The sequence below is a fragment of the Amblyomma mixtum genome, chromosome 7 (genome assembly GCF_055824585.1).
Source record: "Amblyomma mixtum isolate Tamu chromosome 7, ASM5582458v1, whole genome shotgun sequence".
Lineage (NCBI taxonomy): Eukaryota > Metazoa > Arthropoda > Arachnida > Ixodida > Ixodidae > Amblyomma > Amblyomma mixtum.
In genome coordinates, this window is record NC_143018.1 from 51161905 (window position 1) to 51178330 (window position 16426).

Below are 16426 nucleotides of genomic sequence, written 5' to 3' on the forward strand. Positions count from 1 at the left end.
AACTGTAACAACTGGTGCAATATGCAGCACTTCACTTCATTATCACCGGCGAGCGTCCAGAGGCCCTCCAAAGCGTTTCCGAGATCACATATAGAGCCATTAATCAACCGCATTGCAACCGCCTTGCTCGCATCGTCACCCAAAGCCTGTGAAGCAATGTCTGGTGTCCGTGGTGAATAAAGCGACACTAGTTCAACTGTCCTCGTCGCTCATGACGTTACTTGAAAACTCGCCCCTGCAGCAGAGGTGCTTAGCTTGCAAACGCCGACGTCCTAGGGCACAGCATGCCAACGTATTCTGTGCTTTGTGCGTCACGCTTGAGAGCAAGTCTGCTCAAGCACTGGTGCGCGAACATTTTCGAGTGTCCAGTGCAGTGACTACAACCTTTTGTGGAAGTATCCGCTTGATCGGTGTTGTCAGTGTCAAAAGTCCTCGATGCAGCCTGTCAGCACGGTGCTGAGCTCCTGACAGCAAATTCTGGCGCACATAACTGCACTTAGCTTGCCTTTATGACATCCAGGACATTAGATGCTTCACGGCTTGTCCGCTGCGCTTGGCTCTGACACCATTTTGCCATGTTTTATTTCCGGAAACAGCCGCGGTTTTAACGATTCCTGTAAGTTGTATTTCATTGTATTTCATTTGTATGTATTTGTTGTATTTGTATGCATTGTATTGTATTTGTATGTATTTGTTGTATATGTATTCATTTGTTTGTATTTCATTGTTGTGTTGCCTTTGATTACGTTTGCGTCATATTCCTACCCAGCTAAAATCCCTTGAGAATTGCAGTATCTGTAAATAAATAAAAAATAATTTCATGAGAGCGGCAACTTGTGCCCTTCGCTGAAAAATAAAATACTGTGCTTCGTTTTAATACGCCGATGGTGAATGTATGCGGAGCTCTTGAAGTTGGTTGTGCTTTTCCTTTTCCATAGTGCCTGGCTTGTCAAAGCACTTCTGCAGTCGCCTACGCTGCCTTTCGGCGCTTGTCACAGACGTATTTGCTTAGTTTCAATGCTGCAGCGTTAAGGGTCCCGTTCAGAAGGCTAAGCGGAGCCGTCCCTTCACCGGTGTCGTGCAGCCAAGCTCACATCAGACATAGGTCTGTGGAATGAAAGCAATCACAAGATAAGCCATATAATGCGAATTAAAGGTTACCGCATATGTGTATGTAACTTTAGAAGGGCATGATTTCCGCTTTAACAAAAATGTAATGAATTTTAGTCAAGATTTCGACCAACGACCTTTTCCTTTGCGGTTGAGACACGCCACACCTTGGCCATACAGGTACGCTTGTACGGCCTGGGTACAATTGGAGTTTCTATGTATATCGTGTGGTCTTTCACATAAAGTGGTATCTCACGACTGTACGCTAATAATTATGTGTGTGATTGGAGGTGTGCTAATTACGGAAGTAGTAATTCAGTAGGAGTGTACACGGTCAATCACACTTAGAGGGAACACGGCTCCGCCTGGCTGCCCACAGGAGCACTATTGCGACCAAGCCGGTGGCAAACCCGTGCAAAGGGGCAGACGACACGAAGCTCCACGTCGAGGTTCCTCTTCTCATGCGGGACTCTGTATTGAGTCATGAACGGGTTAGATTCAATGGCACTCCGCAGGTGCGAGGCCACGTGAACCCGTGTTCCCTCTAAGTGTGATTGACCCTGTGCATGTTGGCGTCTCTATCCTCTTTGCTTGACATGGCACAGTGGCGCCAACATGCGGCGATTACCGGAAAACCCCCGCGATCTGATGTACGGCGCAGCCCCAATAGATGGTGCGCGAGCGCTGCAACGTGAGCGTCGTTTGGGTATAGTTTGGGTTTGATTTCTCAAGAGTGAAACCTGCGTCCAAAAGAACAGTGCAAGCGCCTGTGAGTCGATACGTAAAGGCGGTGGAAGTGGCGGTGAAAACGTTTATTGCTAATGATGTAAACAGTGGGGGCGAAGCCCCCTGCATGGCACTTGGATGCGGACCGCAGGTCGCCGAGAGAACCCATTAACCCTATAACTTCACACCCTTCAAACGGAACTTAAGCGTCGTCTGAAATTTTATTTAATGGTTTATCTCTGGGGAGTATTACCGTTGCTGTCCATTTGAAGTCACTTTCCGGTGCAAAATTGCGCTACATTCTTCGCAGTCTTACCAAAGTACGCTCACACAAAATTCCAACATGGATTTACCTTTTGAGCTTACCTCGTGCAAGACACGCAATAAATGTGGGAAGTTTAAGGGTTCGGAACGCAAGACCGCTCCTGAGCAGCACAGGTAATTAGTATGGGAAACGTAATTGACAATGGCGGTTCTACAAAGGATGGAATTAAACCGTCAATTTGCAATATTGGGCTCATTCCCTGTGCTGCTTGGGCTATTGGGTTATCCAGCGCTGGATTAAGGGGGGGTCTAAGGGGGCTGCAGCCCAGGGCCTCACCTCCGACAGCAGCAGAAGGGGTCCATTTATTTTAACATTCTTAGTACAGTCAAACCCGAATATAACGAACTCAGATAGAGCGAATTATTCCTTATAACGAACACTCGAAGTATATGGAACCGCGGGCGGGCAATGGAACTTTAAACGACACGTATGAAGCGAGAAAACCAGAACGAGGGGATGGGCCCCCACCTTATGTAACTTGGTTTAGCCGAATCAGTTGGGGAGACCTTGTCGAGCTGCAAAAACAGGAATCCCCCGCCTCCCCGGAGGGGGCCCCCTTTCTTACGAAGCGATATATGGATTTGCTTACGGATTGCGGAGCGGTTTTCTTGGTTTCCTCAATGCCCCGTCCAGTGGAATCTGAAGGTGTAGTGTGTTTGAGAATCATAGCGTCGGCATAACATCCGTTTTCACACAGCGGAGAAGTCGGAGTCCTGCCTCGCCGCTAAGCATTCTGCTGGAACTGCTGTCATAATCCATTTAAAACCCACTAATTAATTTTTAAAACACTACTTTTAACAACACTTTTAAAACAACAACAAACCGCTAATATGCAGTGCAGTGCTAGATATAAAAAATGCTTGCTTTGCGCCCTCTGCATGACTTACAAATGTAAGGAAATGCAACGCTTTAATGTCACAAGTATGATTAGAGCAGGGTAGGCAAAAAAGTGTTCTTGTCTTCGTTGGTAGAAATCTTGAGTTTGCTTCCCCCTTATGTAATGCCCTCGGGCCTTTAAGGCAAAAAATAAATGAAATGAAATGAAACCACAATTCGCCGCGGATTTTTAAGCGGCGTCTACTTGTGCGAGTATCATATACAAACTGTTCAGAAAATAAAGGCGCACAGTACAATGCGTCTCACAGATACGCAGGTGGATTGCTCGAGTTCGAATTTCTCACAGATACGACGTTTGGTCCTCAGTATTTCTGAAGCGAAAAGCTTCACTACGCTAGTCAACACCGCGCTTCGCGTGAGCCGGCGTATGTAGGAGCACGAGTGACGTCACGCACGGCGCAGGCTACTGCGCATGTGCGCCGCCGCTTCTCCTCCTCGCCACCCTTTGACCTTTCGCCGCAGCCGTGCGCAGTGAACATTTGAAAAGAGTGGTATATAAGGCACGCTTGCCCACAGAACAGGCGCACGCTGCCGCGCGCTATGCGTCATCGTTTGAACATGGAACATTCAACACGGAAGGAGAAGAGTGTGATACTACCGATACAGAAGTGATCATAAAGCATAACCATCAGCTAAACCATAAGCATCACCGCAGCATTTCACTTCGAGATATGCAGGCTTAACCTTAGCTAAGCCCCAGCCATTTTTTTTTTATAAACACCGGGTTTTCTTCTTTAGCGTTACCAAACTGAAAAACAAATCAGGCTGTGCTAGCTTCTTGGAAGTCCCACAGTTTCACTTCGTGCTCCGGCGGCCACTCGGAAAGCGAAACACTCGCTTATGGGTTTATGTTTAGGTTATATATAGGCTTTAACGTCCCATATGAAGTCCTGCTATGCGGGACGCCGTAGTGGAAGGCTCTGGATAATTTCAACCACCTCGAGTTCTTTAAAGTACACTGATATCGCATAGTGCACGGGCCTCTAGCATTTCGCCTCCAGCGAAATGCGAACGCCGCGGCAATTTATTTTGTTTGTTCTTTTTTCTTGGGATTGTATTTGTAGAGCCAGGTGAAATTTAATTTTCGAAGAAATAAAAGGCGCAGTAACTGCCTCACCTCTAGGTGGACACCTCAACCATGTCTTGAGGGGAGGGAGGAAAGTGTGAATGAAAGGCGAGAAAGGTGTCTTTGGTTTATTGGTTTATGGGGGTTTAACGTCCGAAAGCAACTCAGGCTATGAGGGACGGCTTTGTGAAGGGCTCCGGAAATTTCGACCACTGGGGGTTCTTTAACGTGCACTGACATCGCACAGTAGACGGGCCTCTAGAAGTTCGCCTCCATCGAAATTCGACCGCCGTGGCCGGGATCGAACCCGCATCTTTCGGGTTAGTAGCCGAGCACCATAACCACTGATCCACAGCGACAGCAAAAAAAAAAAAAAAGGCGCGGTAGTGAAGGTCTCCAGAATAATTTCGGCCACCTGGGGATCTTTATCGTGCTCTGAAATCGCACAGCACTCGGACGCCTTTTTGCATTTCGGCTTCATCGAAACGCAGCCACCGTGTGGCTGGGTTTGAACCCGGGTACTCGGCTCAGCGCCGAGCACGCTCACCACTGATCCAGGACTTAAATTCTGCTATTCACATGCGTCCCATGAGGGCAGTAGTAAACGTTCATCGTGTCATAAAATTAATTTTAATAACTTTTTAATAATACCCTCTCGGGGCACTAATGAACGAGTGTTTTTACTTCCTAGTCGCTACCGGAGCACCCAGCTCAACTGTAGTCAGCTAGCTCAGCCTGCTTTTCTTTAATGCGTCAGCGTTTGAACAGTGCTGCGAACAAAAATCCGTCTGACGGCTTCTGTAGGGTGTCACTGAAAGAGGAGAGTAGGCGGCGCGCGCAGCGCGCTGCAATGCAGCCCCGCAACTTGTCGGTCGGCCCACGTGGCTCTTCCGTGGCGTTTCGGCGCTCGGCCACACACGGACACGTGTCGCGCGTTCCAAGACTCGCGTTGTGTTTTGTGCCCTGTAAAGCTAATGCTAATGCGTTACTGTGGCACGAATCCCATTGATCGCACTTCGTTCTTTTTAATTAGATAGAATTACAATGAAACATGGGATATATTCTAGTAGTGTAGCGGGGGGTCAGTGGAGGGAAACGGTGAGGGGCTCACATGTGCATTAGCCCAGGGCCTCCCTTTTTCTTAATCCGGCCCTGGGGCTATCAATACGTTAAGAAGGAGCGCCTGCCCTGCCTACAGCGCCGAAAGGCAGTCTTTCAGCGTTTGCTGGAGCGTCTAGATCCACGCCCACTGGAGGAAATGAAGATTCTCGGCCACTGGCCGCGGCGATCGTCGGCGGTGAAGGCCTCTAAAGCACTTCTTGCGAACTTCTGGCCTGCATGATAAGCTGTGACTTTAACGAACGCTGACTTTTCCTAGTGACTTCAATTTTCTGTTACTCTCCTTTCTCTTTCATCTTCTATCCCCCCCCCCCCCCCCCCCCCCCCCCGTGTAGTGTAGCAGACCGATTATTCTCCTTGTTAACCTCCTTGCCTATCCTCTTCTTCTTCCTCTTCCTCCTAATGAGAATTTCACAGTGGAAACGCTAAGTGGTGCCAAGGAGGGACCAAAACTTGCTTAAAAAGAAAACTGGCATTATTGCTGACGTCAATAAACTTCAAAATCCCTCGTCCCTCGTCTCAGCGCTGTTTCTTCCTCAGCAGTTGCTGACGTCATTCTCGCGTACGAAGCAACGGAACACACTGCGGCCAAAACATGGACACCTCCCTCTCGATGCAATGGCAAGACTGAGCTTGCACCATCGTGTTCGATGACGTTCTAATTTTGCTGAGAGCAACAAATTGGCCCGCTAAATATTGTATGCGATGGCACTGAGCGAAAGAGCATGCATGTGGGTTGATATACCTGCTGTTATTTCTTTCCACGAGTGCTTTGAGATTATCAGAATAATTCTTTTTGTGATAATAAGCAAGACATATACGTAGTGAGCACAGCCATTTCGGACTCTTCCCTAAAAGAAAGAAAAAGATAGGCAGCCATGGTCAAAGTTTACGTTTACATCACTACAGAGTTGCAAAGTTGCGCTGCTGAGAAACTTACCTCATGCAGCCGGGCATAGGGGAAGCCTCTTAACCGAATATCCTTCACTGTGAACAAATGTACGCCTATACGGGAGTAAAAAGATAGTAATATGTACTCTAGCGCTCTCCCTCTAGCACACAAGGCAGGTATACATTCTCATGTTTCACACGACACGTGTGCAACATGAGAATGTATGCCTGCCTTGTATAGTGAACGTGGGGTACCTTATACCGTTATCTTGAAGTCGAGTTTATGTAGGTCAAACTGGAAGTTGTATCAATGTAAGATTACGAGAGCACGAGAAGTCTTTAGATATTCCTAAGGGTTAAAACTTGCCTGAACAATGCAAGGGATGTGAAGGCTGCTACCCGTTCCTTTCGGCAACGCGCATTTTGGCGGTACCTTCGGAGCAGATTAACCGAGAGATTATCGAGGCTAGACACACCCTACGACTAGGTGACAAATGTGTGTGTGTCGACCATCGCGGTGATACGCAGCGAGATGGACTATCTAGATAGGGGAATGATCGGGGCGATTTACGACTCATGTTCTGATGTATGCATATTGGTAATTGTGTGGTTTGTGTTGTGGCTTGGCTTGTCTGTATAGTCCCTGTTCACTTCCATAAAGTTTAGTTGGGAGCAAGGGCTTCTTTTGTCTCTTTTTACGCCCCTGTCATTCGCGCTGGTGGATTCACCATGACACCCTGCCAACCTGCCCAAGTTTCTATCATTCTGCAAGCGTTCTATAGCGTGCCATCGTGGTCCGGCTGCAGACGATGACGTCAGTGCCAGCACGCCTGCTAAGCACGCGCAGACTGGATTTCGTGGCTGCTTAACTGCCGGCGGCACGCTGTCCTGCCGGCATGCATATATTTTTGGAGACCCGACGACGACTTGTGCCTGCGATTCATCTCCACAAATTTATTATCCTGCCAAATATATTTGGCAGGACGCGTTAAGCCAGGCGGGAACTGGACACAGTGCCGCCGGCATGCAGTTAAGCAGCCACGAAATCCAGTCTGCGCGTGCTTAGCAGGCGTGCTGGGGCTGTCGTCGTCTTCTGCAGCCGGACCACGATTGCACGCTGTAGTTCCATCAAAGCGCGAAAATTTCCGGTTCCCATGCCCCCTCCTTAATTCCGGCACCAGTAGAATTACGCAACGACAATTAGGAACTCTTCCATCTCGCTAACGTGCAAATATACATCTAATAGAACAACTGAGGTATATCTTTATGGAAAGCCATGAAAACAGCGTGTGATTGCGCCGGTGGAGCAATCGCAACGCAGTAACCCGAGCAACACATGTAATTGGCCCAATATTGCAATTGAATGGTTTCACTCTTGTCCTTTGCAGAACCGGCCTCTGCCAATACGTTTCCAATATTGGGCCGTCTGCCTGTACTGATGGGGAAGCGACGTGCATTCGCTTGCGGCGGTCCTTGTTAGAGTAGTTTGCAATGCCACCGCAGCGTGACGTTGATTTCCTGAAAACTGAAAATACGAATGGGCGGAAGAGGACGTGCGTGATGCACGGTAGTGTGTGACGCGCGCCTAAGCTGCAGCCTTAGCTTTACATCCCCACCCTTGGTTTACATCCCCACCCTTGGTTACTGACCACCAAGCTGTCAGTGAAATTCGCATTGCCACGGCGGCAACCTTTGCGTGCAGGTAGTCCGTTACTCTCAACCTCCTAACGGGAAATGTTCTTCGAAAACGGCACTGGCGCCATTTATTCGACGAGTAAAGCTGAAAAATGCTCAAGACGGTTTTGTCCAAACGCATGAGAGCTTAAACATTGTTTCGTCGGCAGCGGCTTCAACGATTTCCTTGCCGCTTGCTCATTCATTCATCATCAACATACCTACGCCTACTGCAGGACACGGACATCTCGCACTGACTTCGGGTTATCCCTGTCCTGCGCCCGCTGTTCTATGGAGTAGAGCGAGATGAACCAAGGGCCATTTAAAGTGCGAATTTGGTTTCTACTACTAATTTCATTAAAAGAACGAAGGTTCATGAAAGCGAGAAAGAAGCAGCTTAAATATCGTGAAGGCTGAATTTTCAAACTTCGTAACTACGCACAAATAAAAGAATTGTTCGCGATTGGCCCAGCTTGTGGACATTGTCTTGAGTAGACAGCTTCAGCGCGTTCCTAAAGGCAAAACTTGGCGGACAGAACACGCAAGGCATAGCTGGTCCAATGTTTAGGGGAACGGCCTCAGGTGGAGTACATATGTAAAAAAGATGCCCAGGCTTAGATTGGTTAAGCCAAGAATGCGTTGCATATTGCGCGGTCTTTTTGCGCGAGGTATTGCTTGGCGGCACTCGATTTTCTCAGCAGCTTTTCCTCCGTGACGGACGGACGGACGGACGGATGGACGGATGGACGGATGGACGGATGGATGGATGGATGGATGGATGGATGGATGGGTGGGTGGGTGGGTGGGTGGGTGGGTGGATGGATGGATGGATGGATGGATGGATGGATGGATGGATGGATGGATGGATGGATGGATGGATGGATGGATAGGCGGATGGGTGGATGGGTGGATGGATGGGTGGATGGATGGATGGATGGATGGGTGGATGGGTGGGTGGATGGGTGGGTGGATGGGTGGGTGGATGGGTGGGTGGATGGATGGATGGATGGATGGATAGGAGCGCCCCCTTTGAAACGGGGCGGTGGCAACCGCCACCATGCTCAGCCGTCCTTTTTTTCCCTGTTTTTTTTTCTTTTTTTCGTGTTTTTTTTTCTTTTTTTCCCGTTTTTTCCTGTTTACTCTGTTTGCAATTCTCACCAAGAATCGCCGTCATCTTTACCTACGGTTTTTCCTCCGGCTGTCGTGACGTCACGCCACGTGGTTTGGTGGCTGCCCGGCCGCGCCCAAGGGCTGAACTGAGTGATTGCAATATGCTACGCATAAAAGGGAGTAAATGACTCATTAACACCCACCCCTGCGCCGACATACGGCCGCAGAGGGAATTCAGCTATGTAAGTTCTTGTGGAAGCTGCATAGGTTTCCTTTGTAGCCGTATGGCTGCCTTGGGTGGATGGTAATGAGTAATTACTCCGTTATTACAAGACATTGCTTGATAGTCAGATGATGAAATTCGTATTTTCTCGTCCCAGTTGGTCGAATTGCGAATAAGAAATATAAAACATGAATGATAATTCTTATGAAGGCGTAATAATTTCCCGTGTTCTTTTCATGTTTGCTCAGGTAGGGATGCAGTGGCATGAAGCGAAACTGGCATTTTTTCGATACCGCGACAGACAGGGCGCTGACGCACTTGCCCGCTTTTAGGTTATCGTTATCGTCTTAAGATTTCGCGAGGCAACCTGGTATTGCTCTTTGATTTGACTGCGCGTGTAGCCTCATAGACTGCCAACCCTCAAAGCGCGTATATATAGGCAGGATTTCTGTTCTGGGCATTTAGAAGGTTGCCACGCTGACAGGGGCTCATCCGCATTTGGTAGGCGGTGTGGTGCTAATTCAGTGCAGTGCGCCTTCGTTCGCATTTTGGGCGATTCTTGGGCTCACACCGTGGAGCGAGCCAATAGGTACCGTAACAATGCAACGAGCTTTGCGACCTCTGCTACCCGTCGTGACTCCTATGTATTTCCTGGGCCCACATCTGTGGGTTCGCGGTCACGATGGCCTGGATGAACTCGAGTACGAGAACTGGCGCGGGTGGTATTTTAGCATCATGTTTGGCTTCACCTTAGTTTATATCACGTTCTATTTGACTTTCACAGCTTTCGTGTTCTGGTTCGAGGATATTCTCCCCTTCCTACGAATATGAGGCTGCACTGAGCCCGTAGTGGGAGCGTGGCAGTGATTACATAAGGCTGTGAACAGTATTTTTTTTTTTTTGCGGTTGCTGACAGAATTTACCGTCGTAAGGAAACATTGTGGCATCTACTTGCGGCTGCAGAATTGGTCTCGCCATCGCCAGTTGCTTTTGCGACGCCAATCCAGATCTCCCTAGTCGCCAAACGGGAAAGAGTCGCACAAAAGACAGTGGAGCAGCTGTTTTCGTCTTCATACAAGTCGATGCTGTGGACCTGCCAGGCTACTGGATCGACGGGCGTTTCAGGATGTTCTGTGTCGTAGGAAAGCGGCTTTCTATGCACCACATCCCAGGGCCCGTGAGTCACAGGAACGGCGCTACCATTATCGTCCGAGGCATGGGACGGATCTGTGCTCCACCTGTTGAGAGGTCTAGGCGCTTCAAATAGGCCCGGCAGTCAGGAGTCGCGCCGCCTGGATTGTCGACAAGTGAGTAACAGTTGGCTTCTAAGACTGTATTCGAAGCTTCATTGGGACAAACATCTGCTCGGAATCTTCGGCCAACCAGCTCGTCGCGTTAAGGCCTGTGGTTTCTAGCAATGTGCAACGTTTCTTGGCTACGTCCGGTGCAGTCTGCAGCGGTTCTACTTCATAGCCACCTCCGAGCTCCCAGAGGTCTTCCAAAGCGTTTACAGGCTACGGTATGTGACGGTTCGAGAAAGACGTTGTGCACATTGTGCTCGTGTCGTCACCCAACGCCTGGCAAGCTATGCGATGCCCTTGGTGAATACAGCCGAGATGTGAGACCCGGATCAACTGGCCCCGTCGCTATGGACGTCAACTTGAAACCCGCCCCCACTACAAATGTCTTTGCTTGGAAACGCGGGTGCTGTGTGACGCCGCATGTCAACATATTCTCTGCCTTGTGTGTCGCGCTTATAGGGGCAATAATTTCCTCGCACAGTGGTGCATGAATGTTTTCCTTTGGTCGGTGCAGTGCTGAGACTGGAACTTTCTGCAGAAGTACCCGCTTGGCCATTCCTGTCAGCGTCGGAAGTCCTCGATGTGGCCGACCAGTATGACGCCTAACTCTGGACAGTTCATTTTTCGCGCGCATCACTGCAGTACACCTGCCTTTTGTGATTTCCAGGACGTTAGCGACTTCAGGGCTTGACCGTAACGTTTAGCGTTGATACTTTTGGCCATATTTTGTTGTCAGAATAAGCAGCGGTTTTATCAATTCATGTAAGACATTTAGTTCACTGTCGTGGTCACTGTACACCCTTCCCTGAAAAATAAAATACCATTTGTCATTTTAATGCCGTGAGGGTGAAAGAATGCGGCTGGTTTGCAGAGGGCTCCGCACTGCTATTTTTTCGGGCTTATCAAAGCGCAACTGGGGGTGGCTAAGCTGCATTTCGGCGCATGCCGCTGAATTATTTGCTCACGGTTGTTTCATTTCATGGTTTACCTCTGGCCAGTATTACATTTGCCGGCCGTTTAAAGTCACACTAAAGTGCGAAACTGTTTTATGTACTGCGTAGTGTTAACGAAGTCCGTTCACAGGAAATTCTAAAATGCGTCTGTGTTTTGGGGATAATCTCGTGCAAGACACGCTATCAATGTGGGGGGTTTGAGGGTGCGGAACAGAAATTTTTATTTGTCAAGAATAAGTTAATGAAAATTGCACCGTGCAAACGACAAACTGCGCGGAGGAAGGATCAGTTCACACCCAACAATTCTTGAGAAAAGCATTTTTGAGCAGGTAACCTTTTATGGACGCAATTTTTTCATATAATGGGAGATTCCACTATAAAAATAAATACATCCGCAGGTCACCTGACGGCCGTCTTGAATTTTTCTATTGTTATTTTTGCTGCCGCCAGAAGCGTTCCCTATGGGTTTTTTATAAAAAACTGTTTAGTGCGATCGATGGAAATACTTGAAAGGAAGGATTTTGCTGCATATCAGAATAATGGACCATTACCGTAAATATTTCCCTTAATGTATCTGATGGTTGTCTACTTTCCAAAATTTTTGTCCCGAAATTGTGGGACATGCTTGCAAAATAAGAAAACTTGCATTATTGCCGACATCATTCCTGTAGATGGAACCCAAGAACACTCTGGAGCCAATGAGAAACGCAGTACCAGCTGAGTGCCGATGATAACTATTTTATTCCCTGAATAGCTTTTCGCGCCTTGAACTACGAGTGTGCTGCGCTCGATGAACCAGCTGTCGTTTGTCCTCCAGCCTTCAGCTGGACAGTGCGGCCGAACACCTCGAGATTCTGTGCCGTGGTTGGACTTGCACCGACGGGGTCGATGACACTGCAATATTGGTGAAGAGTGGCTGCAAGGTAATCCGCTGAGTATTTAATGTTATGGCAGGTAGCGAAGGAGCGTGTGAGTGCGCTGATATATCTTCGGCAATTTCGTGGCACGAGCGCTCAGAGATCAAAAGCATTACATTTTTTTAATTTTTCGTGTGTGATGGAATGCACACGTCACTCTAGTGTGAAAGGGAATAGTTTGCACAGATAGACTAGTTTTTTTTCTTATAATGGTTTAAGCTGAAAGTGTCCATTGGACATTATACATCAAGACGAACACTATCTACAATGCGTGTAAAAATGCGTTTGGAACGCATAATTTTTGGAGCAAACATTAACGGAAGGCTCAAACTTTATTGTCTTTCTCATAGACGGGACCTATACGACGAGGTATAAACGGCATTCGTTGACAGTACAGGTGAGTGATCGGTCTCTCGTTCCTTTTTGTATATTCGCTTAGTCATCAAGACTATATATGCTCAAGCGTGCTCCTCCAGAAAGACATATTTTGTGAAATACAGCTGTAAGAGCAGTTATAATACACCAAATTCTGAAATATAGTTCAATTAACGACCGTTCGCTATGTATGCAGCCATTACAAATGTATTCTGAGGATTACTTAACTTAGCTAAACATTTCTGATTGGCGGGACATTAAGGAAGATTTGGGAATTTTTGTGGAGCTCTTCTTTGCAGTCTACGGACAGCGTTTTTAAAGGCTTCATGCTTTGTTCCGCCCTGTAAGTGATCTGAGAGATAGACGGGAACAGAAGTCCTTGGCTGACCGATTCTAGTACGCAAAGTATATATAATTGCGAATGCGTTTCCCAGGAACAAAATACCACGTAAAAGCACAATTAAACAAGGCATTAGGTACACACGTACAGTCTTTGTGAAAAGCATACAGCCCAAGGGTCTGCTTCTGAGCCCTACAGTGCGGCTCCTCTTGCATACTCAGGTACTCTAATCTCAAGAAGGCAGGAGGAACTTAAGTCCTCAACCTTCCCAACTGTCGAATGTGCTTAAGAGATCCGCTACACTGCTTGGAAGCAAACACCTTCCACGAGGAGGGTCAAGAAGTAGAGCCCCCCCTCCCCCTTTCCTTTTTCACATGAGGTGGCGCCCTCTGGGGAGTGGCGAAAATTGTTTGCTACTGGTTGAAAACAAACGCACGTGGCAGACACTTGCGCGATCTGGTTCCAGGAGGAGCCAGCTGCGTCTGCGAGGTGGCAAGTGGGTGCTTGATAGCTGCCGCCATCTGTCGCTTGCGCCTGTCACTAGAATGAACTGCGCATTCGCAGAGTGAGCAGGCGGGTTTATTTTCAACCAGTAGAGTTGGAGGAGAAGAGCCGCGCACGCGCAGAGCTGCCTTATGGAAAAGGCAGATTCATGCCCAATAATTCTCGACAAGTCCATTTCTGATCGTGAAGCCGTTTATGAAAAAAAATTTTTCATTTAACGTAATTATTCTGGCCCCCTCCAATACAGAACCTCTTTCTTTCATTTCCACCTTTCTCCCTTTCCTTACGGTGCGGTTGAGGTGTTCTAGCAAGGAGTGGGAGAGTTACTGCGCCATTTTATTTCCTCAAAAACCACTAATATCTGGACTCAATAATTGATTACTAGGAGAGCGCAAAGTAAAATGACGCGGGCGCTGGAATCGCGAACAAGAGAGAACCATGCAATGCCGAAAGAAACCCCAGAAACCCCACGAGGTCTACGGACTCATGGAAGTGGGGATGCGCCTCACCCTTGCCATCCATGAACGCACCTTAGTTACGGTGCTGATAGGAATACAGGCACTGAAAACAGTAAACCATTAACGCTTGTTCTCTCGGGCGCAAAAAACACAATTTTCATTGGAGATTCGTTGTTGTGTGGCGCCATCTAACCTTGCAAAGGGATACCTGAAATACCTGTTTTCCCCTGCAGTCCTTGGGTGGCGCAGCGTGTGCTATCACCTTTTGTGGAGGTTTCTTGGCGTCGTTCTCACGTATCAAATCTCCGTTTTAAACGGTATTGCATGATTTTTGGAACAAAAACAAATCTCATACCTTCAACAAAATTTAACCGCTGCCGATACAGAGGAGGTTTACATTTACCGAGCAACATCTGACGGCTGCTAAAAGCGGCGTCGAAGTGCAAGTAATGCCGGTTAGCTGCAGCCTTTTCCATTGGGATACTGTTTCAGACACTTTCTTCCAGAGTAAGCGATTTTCGAATCGACGTCATATGCCATACCCGAAAGCGCTTTCTTCTGTCATGAACGTTCGAAAAAGTCACATGATGGTTACCAATGTTTAAAGTGCTTCAGTGACAGCTGACTGTGGTGGTGAACATAATATTGTTTTTTAATATTATTTGTCATAATCTCTGAAAGATTGGGCGTGACACTAATATGCTGGCATTCGTAACGTTACTAAGTTTAGTGTGTTGGAGTAACATCATGCTTGTCGTCTCGTCGCTGCCGCGCGGCAATCCGATAGTTACTAACTATTCTTTCCCACATCCATGTTTTCTGGCACATCACATAGCCGTAGCGCTCTATGCAGGAGTGTAAATTCTGTGCAGCACATTATATCGAAATGCTAGTTAGCCCCCAGCATATAACCAATTACTAACACAACATCGCCTCCTAAGCCAAGCGGTTGATCGGTTTTCTACCATGTTAAAGAGAAGTTTGAGCTGATCCGGCGGGTGTCGGCCATCGCCGAATGCACTGCACAGCAAGAAGCTATCTCCCCACCCACCACACCATCCAGCTCGTCTGGACCCCGCACACTCCTCCCTTCCAGGGAACGAGGCGGCCCGCTCACACGCCCGAGACATTATTATCCAGGCGGGACTCAACCACATCCCCAGGGCTCGCTTAAACTCCCATGGACGTCCTGGGGACGTTTGGAACGTCCTTTGGACGTTGAGTGGAGTTTCAGGGCCCAGTGGGATCCCCACTATGGAGCGAGACCAGCTAGGGACCCGTTGACCACTTACCACGAAATCGCCCAAAATCACTGACATGACCGAGGCGCCCTCTCAAAATTATCCTCTTAAAAAGGTAAAGGTATTAAATTATGTTCTCAAAAAGGTAACGAAACTTTCCGGGTCCAGTAATTTCTAGCGAGAAAGAAAAGACTACTGGTTCTCTCTTCTCGCCCTGGCGCCGCAAGCTTGAGAGGCAAGGTTTGATCCGTTGGCCACTTACCACGAAATCGCCCAAAATCACAGGCATGACCGACGCCTTCAGCGCACTCTCAAAATTATCCTCTTAAAAAGGTAAAGGTATTAAATTATGTTCTCAAAAAGGTAACGAAACTTTCCGGGTCCAGTAATTTCTAGCGAGAAAGAAAAGACTACTGGTTCTCTCTTCTCGCCCTGGCGCCGCAAGCTTGAGAGGCAAGGTTTGATCCGTTGGCCACTTACCACGAAATCGCCCAAAATCACAGGCATGACCGACGCCTTCAGCGCCTTCTCAAAATTATCCCCTTAAAACGGTAAAGGTATTAAATTATGTTCTCAAAGGGGAAACGAAACTTTCGGGGACCAATGATTTTTAGCGAGAAAGGAAAGACTACTCAGAGGCGAGAAGGTTTTGCTCTTCCAGTTCTCGTTTTGAAAGATCAAGCAGGAGTTTCGTTCAAGCAACTGAATGGAACGGAAGGCTCCACATCTCTCTCGGCGCACGCCGTCTCTCGCACGTAGGCCGTCGCCTCCTTGCCACAGGCGGCTGGCGGCGGTGCCTGTTCATCGCGCCGCCTCAAACAACGGTCACCAGCGGGCCCTTCTTCTAGAGGTGCCCCTGCTGTCGTACGGCTTGAACTTGGAGCAGTGGCACCTGCAGGCATCTCCGCCCGTCCGCAGTCCTCGCTGCGCCGCGGTCTAGCAGAGGTGTAGTAATGGCCTGCCGTCGCTCGCCGGCTCATTTCCAGCCTTCTTGTACAAAAGTTCTGAATATTGGAAAATTGAAGGTACTGTTATGGAAATATCGAAGGTAGTGGTCCATTCTTCCGATGTGTAGCAAAATCGCTCTTTTATAGTGTTTCCATTGCCCGCACCGAGCGGTTAAGACTGCCATAGAAAACCAACTGAAAACGTTTTTGAGGATAGCAGAAGCGTAAATAAAAAATTGCAAGCCTGCC